Raw genomic sequence first — 14,517 nt, forward strand, 5'->3', positions numbered from 1 at the left:
TTTTCTTTCTTCTTTCTTCTTCTTAGCAGTCTCTTCCATGACCACTGGCTCTGATAACGCTGCCTTAACTGCAAAGAAAGCTCAGTCCAGCAGCATTGGCAGTTGAATCTCTCAAACACAAGCCGGGAAGGCCACGAGATCTGAAGGGTAGAAACCATCGACTCGTGGTAACGCAGAGGAAGCAGAGTGCAATCATTGTGCTCCAAGAGAAAGAAGCAGGTATGAGATGGGGGGTCCGAGCAAGCGTTGTTACGTCAACATCACCATCATTTGCCATGATTCCCATCCTTGGCCCTGCAGCTCAAAGAACTCGAATCATGACTGATAGAATTGCTCGATCACACGAGGACGTGGATCCAAGGGTTGTCTTTTCTCATGTTGCTGGTACAGCCGAAGAAGGATCTGCATACATTAGATTTTCCTAGAAAAAAAAAAATCTAATGTATGCAGGATCTTCAATTTCTTGTATTTTAAATAATCCGATATTCTTGGTTGTTGTGAGGATTGTCCAAAAGCGAAATATAATGAATCTCAACATTGAGAAATCAATTATAGATTTTTACGTAACGAAAAATTACTAAGGGCGGGTTCGTGGATGTATATGATAAAACAAAAAAACAAAAATCATGATTAGATCTGAAATTGGGATAAGGAAAGTTGCCATACGATAAGGAAAAAGAAAAGAAATGCGAACCATACATGGTGTAACCAATTCAATCAGGTCCGGTCCTTCAACTCGTCTTGTTTGAGAATCAAATTAGATCTCCGATGACGATATATCTGGTGAGTTCATGAAAGTGGATCCAATCTGTAAACCTGACATTCGAATACTTGTGTTAGAGAGTAACCATCTGTTAGTTTGGCAAGTCCCATAGTCCCACATCGGGAAAATCAGACTTGTTGTCTCGTCTTGGAACTATAAATAAGGGCCTGAGTACCACAAACACCACAAGAAGTACAGCAGGCATCACAAGAAAACCTGTTTATGGTTTGAAGTCTTCTTGTTTAGGAAGCTGTAGGTGTTTTATGGCCTAGGAACATTTCCTAAGGCATTTGTAAGTGTCCCTCTTTTATAATAGTAATTTGCTCCTCTTTCTTCCGTGGATGTAGGTCAAAGTCATTTGACCGAACCATAACAAACTGGTATCAGAGCCTGGTTTTGGGATCTTTTGGCAACGATGACAATAACAAAGATTGTTGTCGAGAAATTCGATAGAAATGTCAACTTCGGCATGTGGCAACTCAAGATGGAGGCCATTCTGGTTCAAGACGGAGTTGATTTGGTACTTCAGGGTGCTGAGAACATTCCAGGCCCGATCCAGCATCATTCTAAACCTCTCTAACGAGGTTTTACGGGAGGTAGCTACGGAGACTACGGCTAAGAGCATGTGGGACAAGCTTAAAGTCTTGTATATGAAGAGGATAGTGGAGAATCGTCTCTACTTGAAGCAGAGACTGTATATGCTTCGGATGATTGACTGGGGAAAGTAGAGAGAATCAGGCCGAGGGTCTGGTTGTTAGGGGGAGAATGGATAAAAGAGAATTTGACAGTAGTAGATCTAAATCTAGATCTAAATCCAGACATAGAAATTTGGAATGCAGATATTGTCATAAAATGGGGCACATTAAATCTGATTGCTTTAAATTGAAAAATAAATTAAAGCAAAAGGAAAAATTTGTTGAGAAAACTATTGAATCCACTGAAGTTAGTGTAGCAACTGATGAGAATGTTGAAAATATTTTCTCTGCTATTGATGACAGGACGATGTCTAAAAATGAATGGATTTTAGATTCAGGTTGTTCTTATCACATGTGTCCCAATAGGGATTTGTTTTCCACATATGAATCTTATAATGGTGGAATTGTTTTGATGGGCAATAATGCCGCATGTGATGTTGTTGGTAGAGGAACAATCCGAATTAAAATGCATGATGGTATTGTGAGGACGCTCACTAATGTTAGACATGTTCCTGATTTGAAAAAGAATCTCATCTCTTTAGGCACCCTAGAGGCCCTTAGGTGTAAATACACAGCTGAAGGTGGAGTTATGAAAGTTTCTAGAAGTGCTCTTATTGTTATGAAAGCTTATAGGTCTGGTAGCTTGTATATTTTGCAGGGAACTACTGTCACAGGTTCAGTTGACAGGTTCAGTTGCAGTTTCGTCATCATCATTGTCTGATTCTGACATCACCAAATTATGGCATATGCGTCATATGAGAAATATTCGACCACCACAAAGGTATGCAAATTTGGTTGCATATGCTTTGTCTGTTGTAGAAGAAACAAGTGAAGTTGGTGAGCCTACTTCCTATTCAGATGCAGTTTCTTTTGATAATTCCGCTAAGTGGTTGATTGCCGAAGGAAAAGTCCTTGTTCAGAAAATTCATACGAAGGACAATCCAGTTGATATGCTTACGAAGCATGTTCCGGTTTACAAGTTCAAGCAGTGCTTGGACTTGGTTGGTGTTCATTGTTGGTGATTGCCCGTTGGGGCTTTTGTGAAGAAGGTGGAGCAAGTTTTGTTGGGACATGCCAAGGTGGAGATTTGTTAGTTTGGCAAGTCCCATAGTCCCACGTCGGGAAAATCAGACTTGTTGTCTCGTCTTGGAACTATAAATAAGGGCCTGAGCTTTGATGTTAGACACACCACGAGAAGTACCACAGACACCACAAGAAGTACAGCAGGCATCACAAGAAAACCTGCTTATGGTTTGAAGTCTTTTTGTTTAGGAAGCTGAAGGTGTTTTATGGCCTAGGAACATTTCCTAAGGCATTTGTAAGTGTCCCTCTTTTATAATAGTAATTTGCTCCTCTTTCTTCCGTGGATGTAGGTCAAAGTCATTTGACCGAACCACGTATATCTGGTGTTCTGGTGTTTTGTTTGTTCTTGTCGCTTTTATTATTTCCGCTTTATTGTCTTTGTTGTGTTGCCAAAATTACCCTTTGGTAAATATACCGGGGCTAGCTCTAACACCATCAACAAGACTCGATCGATCGTCTGAAGCAAACATCAAATTGAATCATCACGGATGTCATATATGCAGGACTAATAGAACGATGGGTAAGGCCAAGTATCGAGGATGATTACCTGTATCAAGCAGATAGCGGACGAGAGGTTCGATGCTCAGCAACTGTCAGCCTCTCAAACTGCTCAACGATGATGGAAGATACAAAACCTGTACTCGTTAATGATAAGCAAGAGCACACTCGATTCCACAAATTAGACTCACAGATATGGTGATGAGACATCAACATCCTTGTAAATTCTTTGGACTAAATATGAAATTTCAGATGCCTCTAATAATTGCAACAGACAGAACAGATAAATCATTTTCCATCGAAATTGTCAACCATACAAGATTTTTCTTCCACAATCACATGTGAATAGGTACCTTTATTTGTCCACGGATTCCCCTCAATCATTTCATGGTTTAACATGTCAATCATCGAAATGAAGATTTGGACGACTCCTCATGGACAAGTTTTGCACAAAATGGGGTTAGTCTATTATGATAGCTCGTCTCAGCAGTGTTTACTTCAAATGTTGTTCCATATTCGCATTTACACCACAAATCAAAATTCGCAACAGGAAACATTCCCAAGTTATACTTCTCTCACCAATAAGAAGCCTATGATATCTTCAATATGTTCACAGTGTATTCCCCTTCATCTGACAAGAACAAGAAAAGATCAAAATGAGATTGGCAAAATATGAAAATGGAAATTAGACCACACAATCAAAGTTCTGCAGTGTAGTTACAAGAAAATTTTAGAACAGCATAAAAATGAAAAGAGAGAATGTGATCATTGAGCTCCTGAGATGGCTTAACTTCACAAACCATTGGAGAATTATCCAGAACGTAAAACCATGATATGATGAAAAGCACCACCACAATAATGTAGTGACGAGTACCTGGTCTGCAGACAGTGATATGCCTACAAGGAAAGCAATGAGCCTTTGTTAGCAAATTTGGAATCATAGCATAAAAGAACTATATTCCTACTAAACAACACAGGAAGAAAGTTGCACCATGTTTGGACAAAATCTAGAGAGGGTTTAGTAGATATAGAAATCACTTTGAGATGTCAATAATTCAAGTACAATATTCAATTCAGCAGAAGCTCATAATGGGCGACAGTGTGGTCTCTAAGATCATTTAGTAATCTTAACTTGTTTCCAATTTGACATATCTGAATATAGAGAAGAATAAAAGGCTCCTTGTTTGCATCATTGTCACCTATAGAAGCCAATCATGATCTTCACGATACACAACTGTACTTATCTCTTCATGTCAAGTTATCTTTGCATTAACTAAGATCTTGCTGTTGCAATAAAGAATATGAAGCCGACTGGAGAAAGTTAAGACTCAAGCGATCCAGACAAAGGAGAATGAATAAGAGTGCATATTTCAAGTACCCATGCATTAGTCTTACATGCTGGAATTATGATTAGCTAGTGGACGGCAACAATATTAAAGAAGGTAGTGTAGATTTTCATAAATATGACTAGGTAATTGCTAGATTATAAAGAAAAGTACCAAACTAGGAACAAACACAACACTCCTAAATCAATGCTATGCAAAAGGTAAAGCTAGATTGTTGCCGTTCAAAACCTAATATAATACAGAACCAAGGAAGCTTTGGAGAAATAACTACCCAATATATGAAGAAAAGAGCTCCAGGGAAAGATACTGACGATGAAAGTTGAACAGAAAGAGAATTAAATTGAAAGAGGCATCAAATGCCAGTCTGGACTGAGAGGACAATTTAGCCAAATTATAACAAGCTGATACCTATGTCGTATGAATACTGAAATCCCATGATAGAGCAAGCACATCAGTATAAGTACTCATGAGGTGAAGGTTGAGAAAGGGAGCCAGTGCCCAAGACATGAACTTTCTATGAAAGATATGCATCATAGTCTTGTTCACATTCTTCATTTATTTTACAACTATCACTAATGCAGTACAGTGCTGCTAGCAAAAGAGCTATTTCTTGATGTAAATGTAATAGTAGATGTAAATGTTGAATCTCGTATTTTGATGATGAAATCACTTGATATATGTTTATAATTTAAACTGCATTTTGAGTGATGCAGGTCTACTCGATCAGGATTAGACAGTTAACGCAGGAGGAATTGACATTGCACCGGAGGAGATCACGTCAGGATATTGGACGGTAGAAGGCTTCGGACGTCGGGCATCGGGCCAAGGAGAGCGGAATTACGCCAAGGATATCGGGGTTGCAGAGGTCAACCGTCGATTGGGCAACAAGCCGCAAGAGAGGACGAAGCGCTGAAGAATCGGACGAAGCGCCAACCAATGACGTGCTGGGCAACAGAATGTCAATTCGCGTTGTAATAATTGTCTAGATCGGAGTAGAGTTTTTACTTGTGTGTGCAGGATTAACTACGATAACGATGAAGACATAAAGCGAAACAAAGTGTCGGAATCAAGCGCGAAGGATTTGTTGCGAGTTCGTGAGTTCGACGGAAGTCCGAAGGTTCGTCAGGAATGTTGCCGGAACTAGCCGAGAATGAGTAGGGAGCTTGCCGAAGGGTTTTTCAGAAGCTCACCGGAAGGTTTGTTGGAAGTTCGCGGAGCTCGCCGAGAAAGATCGGAGCTTGCCGAAGAAGCTCATTGGAACTCACCAAGATCAAATCGTGAAGTCTAGGAGCTTGCCGGGAGTCCGCAGAATGGTTTCCAAGAGTTTATCGGAAGACCGCCGGAAGTTCATCGGAAGAAGTCTTGACTTACGGACTTTGTAATAGCTTAGAAAATGTCTTTAAATTCGTAGTTAGCATGTTAATTAGGGTTAGGATTAGGTGTTAATCCTATAACCCAAGTAGGGGCCAATTGGGCCCGAGTTCGGACTGGTTTGGGCCAAGTTTGGAGCCCAACCAGTGAGCTGAATTGGCCTAGGCGGTGGCACCGCCTAGACTGGGCGGTGGCACCGCCACTGACAGGCGGTGGCACCGCCGGCCTCGGAAACCAAAGAGAATTCAAATTTTGGAGCCCAAATTTGAATCCTCTTGAGGCCTATAAATACCCCTCATTTCTCAACAGAGAATACAACCTTTTGAAAAGCTAGAAGTTGAGAAAAGCTTTAGGAAAAGTCTTGTTTTCAATAGCTTGAGTGTTCACCTCCTTTCTTTTCATTGAAATCTTTGTAAAAGGGTGAACCACTTGTAAGAGGTTGTAAGAGGGGTGTAAGAAGGAGGTTGATCTTCGCCTAGTAAAGGAAGATCATTAGTGGATGCCCATGGCCTCGACGGAAGAGGAATCAGAGGAGTGGATGTAGGTCACGATTGACCGAACCACTATAAACTATCGTCTTCTCTGGTTTGCATTTACTTCCTGCTATTACCTTACTGCAAACCCCTTCAATAGCTTACTGCCTTTAAGTTAAAACGCAATCGAAACAGTTTCAAACGAAACGTTGATTTTATCGTACGAAGTTTCCGAAAGTGTTTAAATCGTCGAAAGTTTATCATACTTTACCGTTGCACTAATTCACCCCCCCCCCCCCTCTTAGTGCCGCTCCGGTCCTAACAATTGGTATCAGAGCCCGGTATTTCTCATTTCGGATTTACACCCGAGAGAAATGGCTCTTCATGGCTTTCAAGAAGGCTTTTCGGTTGTTCGTCCACCGTTGTTTAACGGATTGGACTACACTTATTGGAAAACTCGAATGAGAGTTTTCTTGATTTCTATAAATTTGGATTTATGGAATATTGTTGAAAACAGTTTTCAACTTCCCTCTAAACCGATGATCGAATGGTCGGATTTGGAGAAGAAGTATTTTTCTTTAAACGCAAAGACTATGAATGTCTTATTTTGCGCTTTGGACAAAAATGAGTTCAATCGGTTTTCTTTGTGCGAAACAGCTTTCGACATATGATAGACTCTTGAAATCACACACGAAGGCACTTCTAGAGTTAAAGATTCGAAAATCAACATTTTAATGCATGATTTCGAGCTTTTTCGAATGAAGCCGAGCGAAACCATTGTTGACATGTACACCCGTTTTACGGATGTCGTCAATGGTTTACAAGCTCTTGGCAAATGTTTCTCAAATTTTGAACTTGTTAGTAAAGTTTTACGATCACTTTCTAAAGCTTGGGAATCAAAAGCAACGGCAATACAAGAAACAAAAGATTTAAATATTTTTCCACTTGAAGAACTTATCGGCTCATTGATGACATATGAAATGGTGCGCAATGCACATGATGAATACAATGAACACTTGAACCACCTTCCAAAGAATAGGAAGGATTTGGAACTCCGAACAAATGAATGCCACTTGAGCGATGACTCAAGTGATGAGGACAATGATGAACTTGAACTTCGAACACTAACTCTTAATAAGTTCATTAAACAAAAATCTAAAATAAACAATGAACTTGAACGGAGGAAGAGGCCAAAGAAAAGGAAGGCATCCAAGGATGAATCAAGAACTTCCAAAGGTGAAACGACGAATTGGGCTTTGACGAGCTTCGACTATAAGGTAAGTAACTCAACTCTCTTGAATTATTTTGAAATTACTTGAAGTTTTTCATGAGTGCTTAATTTAGATAGTAGGAATAGGAAATAAAAAATTATTTTTCAAAAATTATATCATGTTTTTCTTTTTAGCATCTTTGAAAAATTAAAAAATTTAAGCATGAAAAGATAGATTCACCTAAAAAGAAAAATGTATGACTACAACAAATAACAAAATAATTTTGTTCGAAAATGCCTTATGCCCAATGAAACCATCATTGATGAATATGCTTTATATTTAATAGTTTATTTGGCTTATATGCCTTATCATGATAAATGTTTTGAAAAGTTTGTATCATACTTGATGATTGTTATACATAATGATTTATTGATCTTGAAGTTATTCAATTTTGATTAAATGAAATCATGTTTGACTTGAAGTAATGAGTTGAAATAATTTTTTTTTGAATTATGTGTTGCACTTTTTTTTATGATTTTTGATCTTTCCGATTTTAAATGATGATACATGTTTTCACAAAAAGACTTGAACACCCTCTCTTGAAATCAATTGTATGAAATGGAAATGAATATTATATCCTATTGAGATTAATGAATTTAGTTTACCAATCTTGTGAATCTCATGAAAATAAATATGATGAATATTTTGAAAACAAATGAGTGTATCATGCATTTGGTCTTAATAATTTCTCTTGAACATACTTTTTGAAATCATACTTGATAATGAATATCAAGATATTAAAAGGATGTTATCATGGAATCATGCTTGATAATTTATTTTACAAAATTTACCTTTCTATCTTGAATGTTGCATTATTTTTAAAGCAAAGACATGCTTATAATAAGCAAATCACATGAATAGAAATTTATAAAAATGAAATATAATCCTTTATCTTATTGATTTTTCAATAAATCTATGCTTGTCATATATGAATTTATTGAATGTAATTTTGAGGATGATTTCAGATTTGACAAATGCTTGATTCGTATTTACGACATAAGATACATTTTAAATATGAATCATGCTTCAATCATGTTAAATGCTTCAATCATTTTCTATCTCTAGAGTTCTCGATTTTGATGAAATACAAGTGATAAATTCATTTATGATATCTTGTAAATCACTTGAATTATGAATGAGTTTTTTTTTTTTTTATGATGTGTTAAAAGAATCACTTAAAAAGAAAATGCTTTTCCCATCTTATCGAGATTAATGATTTCATGATATTGTGTGAATCTTGAAATTGATTTTGATGAAATAGTAATAACATGGTATGAATCTCAAAAATGATAATTTGATTATGATTTTTTTTTTTTTGTAACTTGTCTTTTGATTTCTCAGAATTCAATGAAGTGTCATATTGATATCTTGATACTTGGAATGTTTTAAAATGTGATCTTGATAAGAATGTTTCAAGTTGCTCTTTGTGCTATATCTTTTCAAATGAATCATGAGCCTTGATATCATATATTTCATAATATAGAAATAACAAGATTTCTTTGCCTTGTATGTCTTGTGTGATGATTGTATATCAATTTGCTTTATTATGAATTATATGAATCTTGATCGTGAACTTGTTAAGAAGAATTTTAATGAACCATGAATCATATCTTTGGTATTCACGAATTGATCCTTATTGATATCTTTCATGAATTCTTTGCATATTTGGCTTGTTGAATGGTTGAAATTTTTAGCCATTGAGTTCTCCCTTCTTTTCGATAATGATAAAGGGGGAGTTAGTTTACTAGCCTGCATATTTCAAAGAAAGAAAAATTTGCTAGCTCGATCATTTCATTGAAAGAGCTTGCTATCATGAACACTACCAATGAATTACAAATCTTGCAATATAAAGAAAAACAAAGAATTGCTATTTCGAAAGAAGCAAAAAATACAAAACTTAGAAAACTTGTAATATAATTGCTCTTGCCATGCTTTGTATCAAAAATAGGTTGATATCCTTAAAAGCATCGCATTAAAGTTTTTAGTGTATCGCAATGTATCACATGTATCACAAATTGAAAATTTTGAGACTATTATCATATCATGTTTAACAATTGATATCTTTCATTGATATGATAAATTATCATCTCATGATATATCGCATAATTATATCATGCTTTGTGATTGTATCATGTGATCTTTGCTGAATTTTCACATTGATATCCTTTATGACATGATTTCTTTGCATTATTGTCTTGTATGCTTCATGTGATAATATGAATACATGAAACACTTATGATATGATTTTTATACAATTCCGTGTATTCATAAAATATTTATCTCATCACCCAATAACTCTTCTTGATATTTCTTATGAGATGAAATGAAATAATGCATGAAATACAAATGAGAAGTCAATAATCATGCATGATAGGATGTAATGAATTTTGACATTTAGATACCATCATTTGAATAGCTATGATCATGTTGCCAAAATGATATATCATGAATGCTTGAATATCATGTTTAATATGCTCATAATGATGATTCGGTATCGTGCATAAAAAAAAAAATGAAATGTAATGTTAATGAATTTGTGCATTGAAACTATAATGATGCACAAAGAAGAATGATTACTTACCTTTGTCATGATTTAGAAATTGATGTAAAGGGTTTTTCCCTTCTTTTTGACAATGACAAAGGGGGAGATAGATTGCTAGCACAATTCAAGAAAAAAACAAAAATTGCACTTCTCAAAAGAGAAGAAATTGCTATCTTGAACATCACCGAGAATTGCTAGCTTGAAACATCAAGAAAATGCAAAAATGTGCTATCGTGCCTATTTCAAGAAAAGCAAATATGCCAACTTGCATATATTTGAATTTGCTAGCTTATAAAACTTGCATATTTCAAGAAGCAAGAGTTGCTTTCTTGAACATCTCTAAATTGCTAGCTTGCAAGTTCTATAACATTGTAAAATTGCTAGATTGCATGATAATAAAAATTTAATATTATTTTTTTCATACAATGAGTTGAACCCATATAACAAACACTTGATTGTGGTACTTCTCCTTTCTGTTGATGACAAAGGGGGAGAAGTATGTTGATGACATGACATGTGATGCATAAGTTTATGCACATGTTCATGATGATGTGTTGCAAGTATTCATGATAGATATTGCAATGACTTAAATTCTGTTTGAATTCAAGGTTCTATCAATATGGCATATTGATAGGGGGAGTTTGTTCAAACTCCGGGAGTTAAGGTTAACTCCGTCATTAAGTGGTTGTCATCATCAAAAAGGGGGAGATTGTTGAATCTCGTATTTTGATGATGAAACCACTTGATATGTGTTTATAATTTAAATTACATTTTGAGTGATGCAGGTCTACTCGATCAGGATTAGACAATTAACGCAGGAGGAATTAACGTTGCACCGGAGGATATCACGTCAGGATATTGGACGGCAGAAGGCTTCGGACGTCGGGCATCGGGCCAAGGAGAGCGGAATTACGCCAAGGATATCGGGGTTGCGGAGGTCAACCGTCGATTGGGCAACAAGCCGCAAGAGAGGACGATGCGCTGAAGAATCGGACGAAGCGCCAACCAATGACGTGCCGGGCAATAGAATGTCAATTCGCGTTGTAATAATTGTCTAGATCGGAGTAGAGTTTTTACTTATGTGTGCAGGATTAACTACGATAACGATGAAGACATAAAGCGAAACAAAGTGTCGGAGTCAAGTGCGAAGGATTTGTTGCGAGTTCGAGAGTTCGACGGAAGTCCGAAGGTTCGTCGGGAATGTTGCCGGAACTAGCCGAGAATGAGTAGGGAGCTTGCCGAAGGGTTTTTCGGAAGCTCACCGGAAGGTTCGTTGGAAGTTCGTGGAGCTCGCCGAGAAAGATCGGAGCTTGCCGAAGAAGCTCATTGGAACTCGCCAAGATCAAATCGTGAAGTCTAGGAGCTTGCTGGGAGTCCGCAGAATGGTTTCCGAGAGTTTATCGGAAGACCGCCGGAAGTTCGCCGGAAGCTCGCCGGAAGAAGTCTTGACTTACGGACTTTGTAATAGCTTAGAAAATGTCTTTAAATTCGTAGTTAGCACGTTAATTAGGGTTAGGATTAGGTGTTAATCCTATAACCCAAGTAGGGGCCAATTGGGCCCGAGTTCGGACTGGTTTGGGCCAAGTTTGGAGCCCAACCAGTGAGCTGAATTGGCCTAAGCGGTGGCACCGCCTAGACTAGGCGGTGGCACCGCTTGGCTGGGCGGTGGCACCGCCGGCCTCGGAAACCAAAGAGAATTCAAATTTTGGAGCCCAAATTTGAATCCTCTTGAGGCCTATAAATACCCCTCATTTCTCAGCAGAGAATACAACCTTTTGAGAAGCTAGAAGTTGAGAAAAGCTTTAGGAAAAGTCTTGTTTTCAATAGCTTAAGTGTTCACCTCCTTTCTTTTCATTGAAATCTTTGTAAAAGGGTGAACCACTTGTAAGAGGTTGTAAGAGGGGTGTAAGAAGGAGGTTGATCTTCGCCTAGTAAAGGAAGATCATTAGTGGATGCCCGTGGCCTCGACGGAAGAGGAATCAGAGGAGTGGATGTAGGTCACGATTGACCGAACCACTATAAACTACCGTCTTCTCTGGTTTGCATTTACTTCCTGCTATTACCTTACTGCAAACCCCTTCAATAACTTACTGCCTTCAAGTTAAAACGTAATCGAAACGGTTTCAAACGAAACATTGATTTTATCGTACGAAGTTTCCGAAAGTGTTTAAATCGTCGAAAGTTTATCATACTTTACTGTTGCACTAATTCACCCCCCCCTCTTAGTGTCGCTCCGGTCCTAACAGTAAATTGGCGAAATTCGGGAAAAGAAGTGAAACCGGAGAAGAGATGACTAAAAGGTGGCATTCTTTGATGCCACTCCTGACAGACGACTAAAAGGTGTACAAATCTATCTACTCATAAAAATTCAGCACAAATGAATGAGTGTAGATTGTTAAATTATCATTTTCTGTATATTATTCTCCGACCACAAAACTGAACAAGATAATGAATGTTTACTGAAGTTCTGTTAACATTTTGGTTTCCCGAATGATTTATCAACCCATATAACTACATACAGATGGTTAGCTTATCAGGGAATGTGGTTAATCTTCATTTACGTGTTTAATCTTCTGCAACAAACAAAAATCACTGATCAAATACTATAAATACGGGCCTCTCTAGGTCAGCAATGAGCTCCAACACTCTAAACCAACCTCGATCCCTTCGGTCTTTTCTCCCCTACAGTCGAGTACTAACTTGAGCTTTGTAGGAGTCTCATCAGATATTCCCATTACACCGACCTCGTAGGAAACACCTAGATCAAGATCAGACAATTGAACACTCGTTGAACTCAAAAGAATTCACCACAAGCTAAATGACTCGGTAGGCTCAAGTCGAGCATCCTGGTTGGGCATCCCGGTCAGATATCCTAGCAGGGAAATCCTTTTTGGATTTCCAGGTCGGATCTCATCCTGAAGTGGACCATCATCAAATTTCAAATGTGATAAGATTAAAAGAAACAGGGGCCAGTTCGGGTCAATCCATCACGTTGAATTAACGACTAAAATCGAGACTAAAATTACATAGCCAAAACTTGCAAGAATTGTACGAGGCCCAATTCATGATTAGAGCAGAAAATGACACGAGACTAAAGAATCAAGGAAATTAAAACGAACTTTTAGCCATAACTCCCATGAATGCAGAAAAGGCAAAAACCCAGGAATGTTTAATCCCTAAAGCAACAATAACAAAGCAAAATCTTTGAAGTACTAAAGAACTAGTAGAAACCTTTCATCCCCGGATGCGGTTTGCCCTTCTTGAAGTACAATTCTCGGAAGTACACCACGGCCACCGCCTTCCATTTCCTCACGGAAACCCTCCGTTTATTCGACAGCTTCACCTCGTAAAACAAGAGAATCAAAACCCTTATCGGAACGACACAATGCGCTCGAGAACGGGGAGGAAACGAGAACACGGGCTTGGGGTTCGGCGGTGTGTGCTCGATACGGCTCACCTTGCGGATAATGATCTCGTTGGTGTCTCCTCCAGATTCGCCTTCTTCTCCGGCGACGCTCCCCCTTCGTTGTCGCTACCGTTGTCATCTGGTCTCCTATCCCTTTTCATCGGCTCACCGTTCGCGTCGATGTCACAGAGCGAAGAGCAAGAAAGGGGTTTGAACTCTTTTCTTGGCTTGGCGGGGAATGCGTTTCCTTCCGGTTGGGCCCCTGTTCTTCTTGTCGCATAGATTAGTGGCGGTAGTCTCCTGTGGGTCCCGATTTCTCCGATCGGTGAGAAGGCTATTATTTCCCTGTTCGAAGCCTTGGTTGAGAGAGCCTGATATGGAATACCTTTTCCGGTTGTGCTTTTGATACCCGTTCACGCTGTCCAAAGTACGCTACCTTTCTCATGAATGGATCTGAGATGGCTCCCACCGGGACCCACTGGAATCGCGAATTATGATCAGGTCGGTTAAGCGAGTGCGGTGCAACGTATCGCCTGCGAATTCCTTCCATAGGTGTGCGAACCCCTTTCGTGTCCCCTTTAGGTCGAATTGTTCGACAAGATGGGTTTTACCCGCGGCTTTTATTGGGCCGTTATATGGGCATCACTTGAAAGCCCGTACTGCTTTCCACGTGTCTTTGTGTGCATCCCATGCATCATTCTCGCATGCGACCGCAGGTTTCGGACCAGTCAATCTTGCCGTCTCGACATGCCCTGTTACTTGTCCCTCTCGTGTCTCTGCTCTCTTGTTTCCGAGCAGCTCAGATTACTACTGTCAAACCTCCTCATCTTAATCCACGAATGAAGTTTCAGATCATGTCCTTCCAAATAGGTCCAGGACACAAGTCGTCACCTGCTTCGGAGATGACAGAAGGAAAAGGAAGTGATTGACAACCCATAGTTTTCTGGAGGCTTCTTCCTTGTTGCTTTCACCTCTGTGAACATGATTGAACTGCTCTACCAGTTGAAGCTGAAACCCTAGTCAATGTTTGACTTTTCGGAGTCTGAACTGAGTAGGGAATCGGAACACA

At 38.7% G+C, this 14,517-nt stretch overlaps 1 long non-coding RNA gene across 2 annotated transcripts; it reads right to left on the reverse strand.

Moving 5' to 3' along the window:
• Positions 1 to 3,337: 3,337 nt before the first annotated feature.
• On the reverse strand, positions 3,338 to 14,422 carry LOC135676488 (uncharacterized). 2 transcript variants are annotated; one of them, XR_010514312.1, is made up of 3 exons: positions 13,500 to 14,422; positions 13,274 to 13,379; positions 3,338 to 3,936 (listed from the first exon to the last, which is right to left on the reverse strand). It is a non-coding gene; the product is annotated as an uncharacterized LOC135676488 (long non-coding RNA). The 2 variants fall into 2 exon arrangements; XR_010514313.1 differs by having other exon boundaries at positions 3,338 to 3,670; positions 3,914 to 3,936; positions 13,274 to 14,422.
• Between the last annotated feature and the right edge of the window lie 95 nt (positions 14,423 to 14,517).

This window comes from Musa acuminata, chromosome BXJ1-6, assembly GCF_036884655.1.
Source record: "Musa acuminata AAA Group cultivar baxijiao chromosome BXJ1-6, Cavendish_Baxijiao_AAA, whole genome shotgun sequence".
In the NCBI taxonomy this organism is placed as follows: Eukaryota; Viridiplantae; Streptophyta; class Magnoliopsida; order Zingiberales; family Musaceae; genus Musa; species Musa acuminata.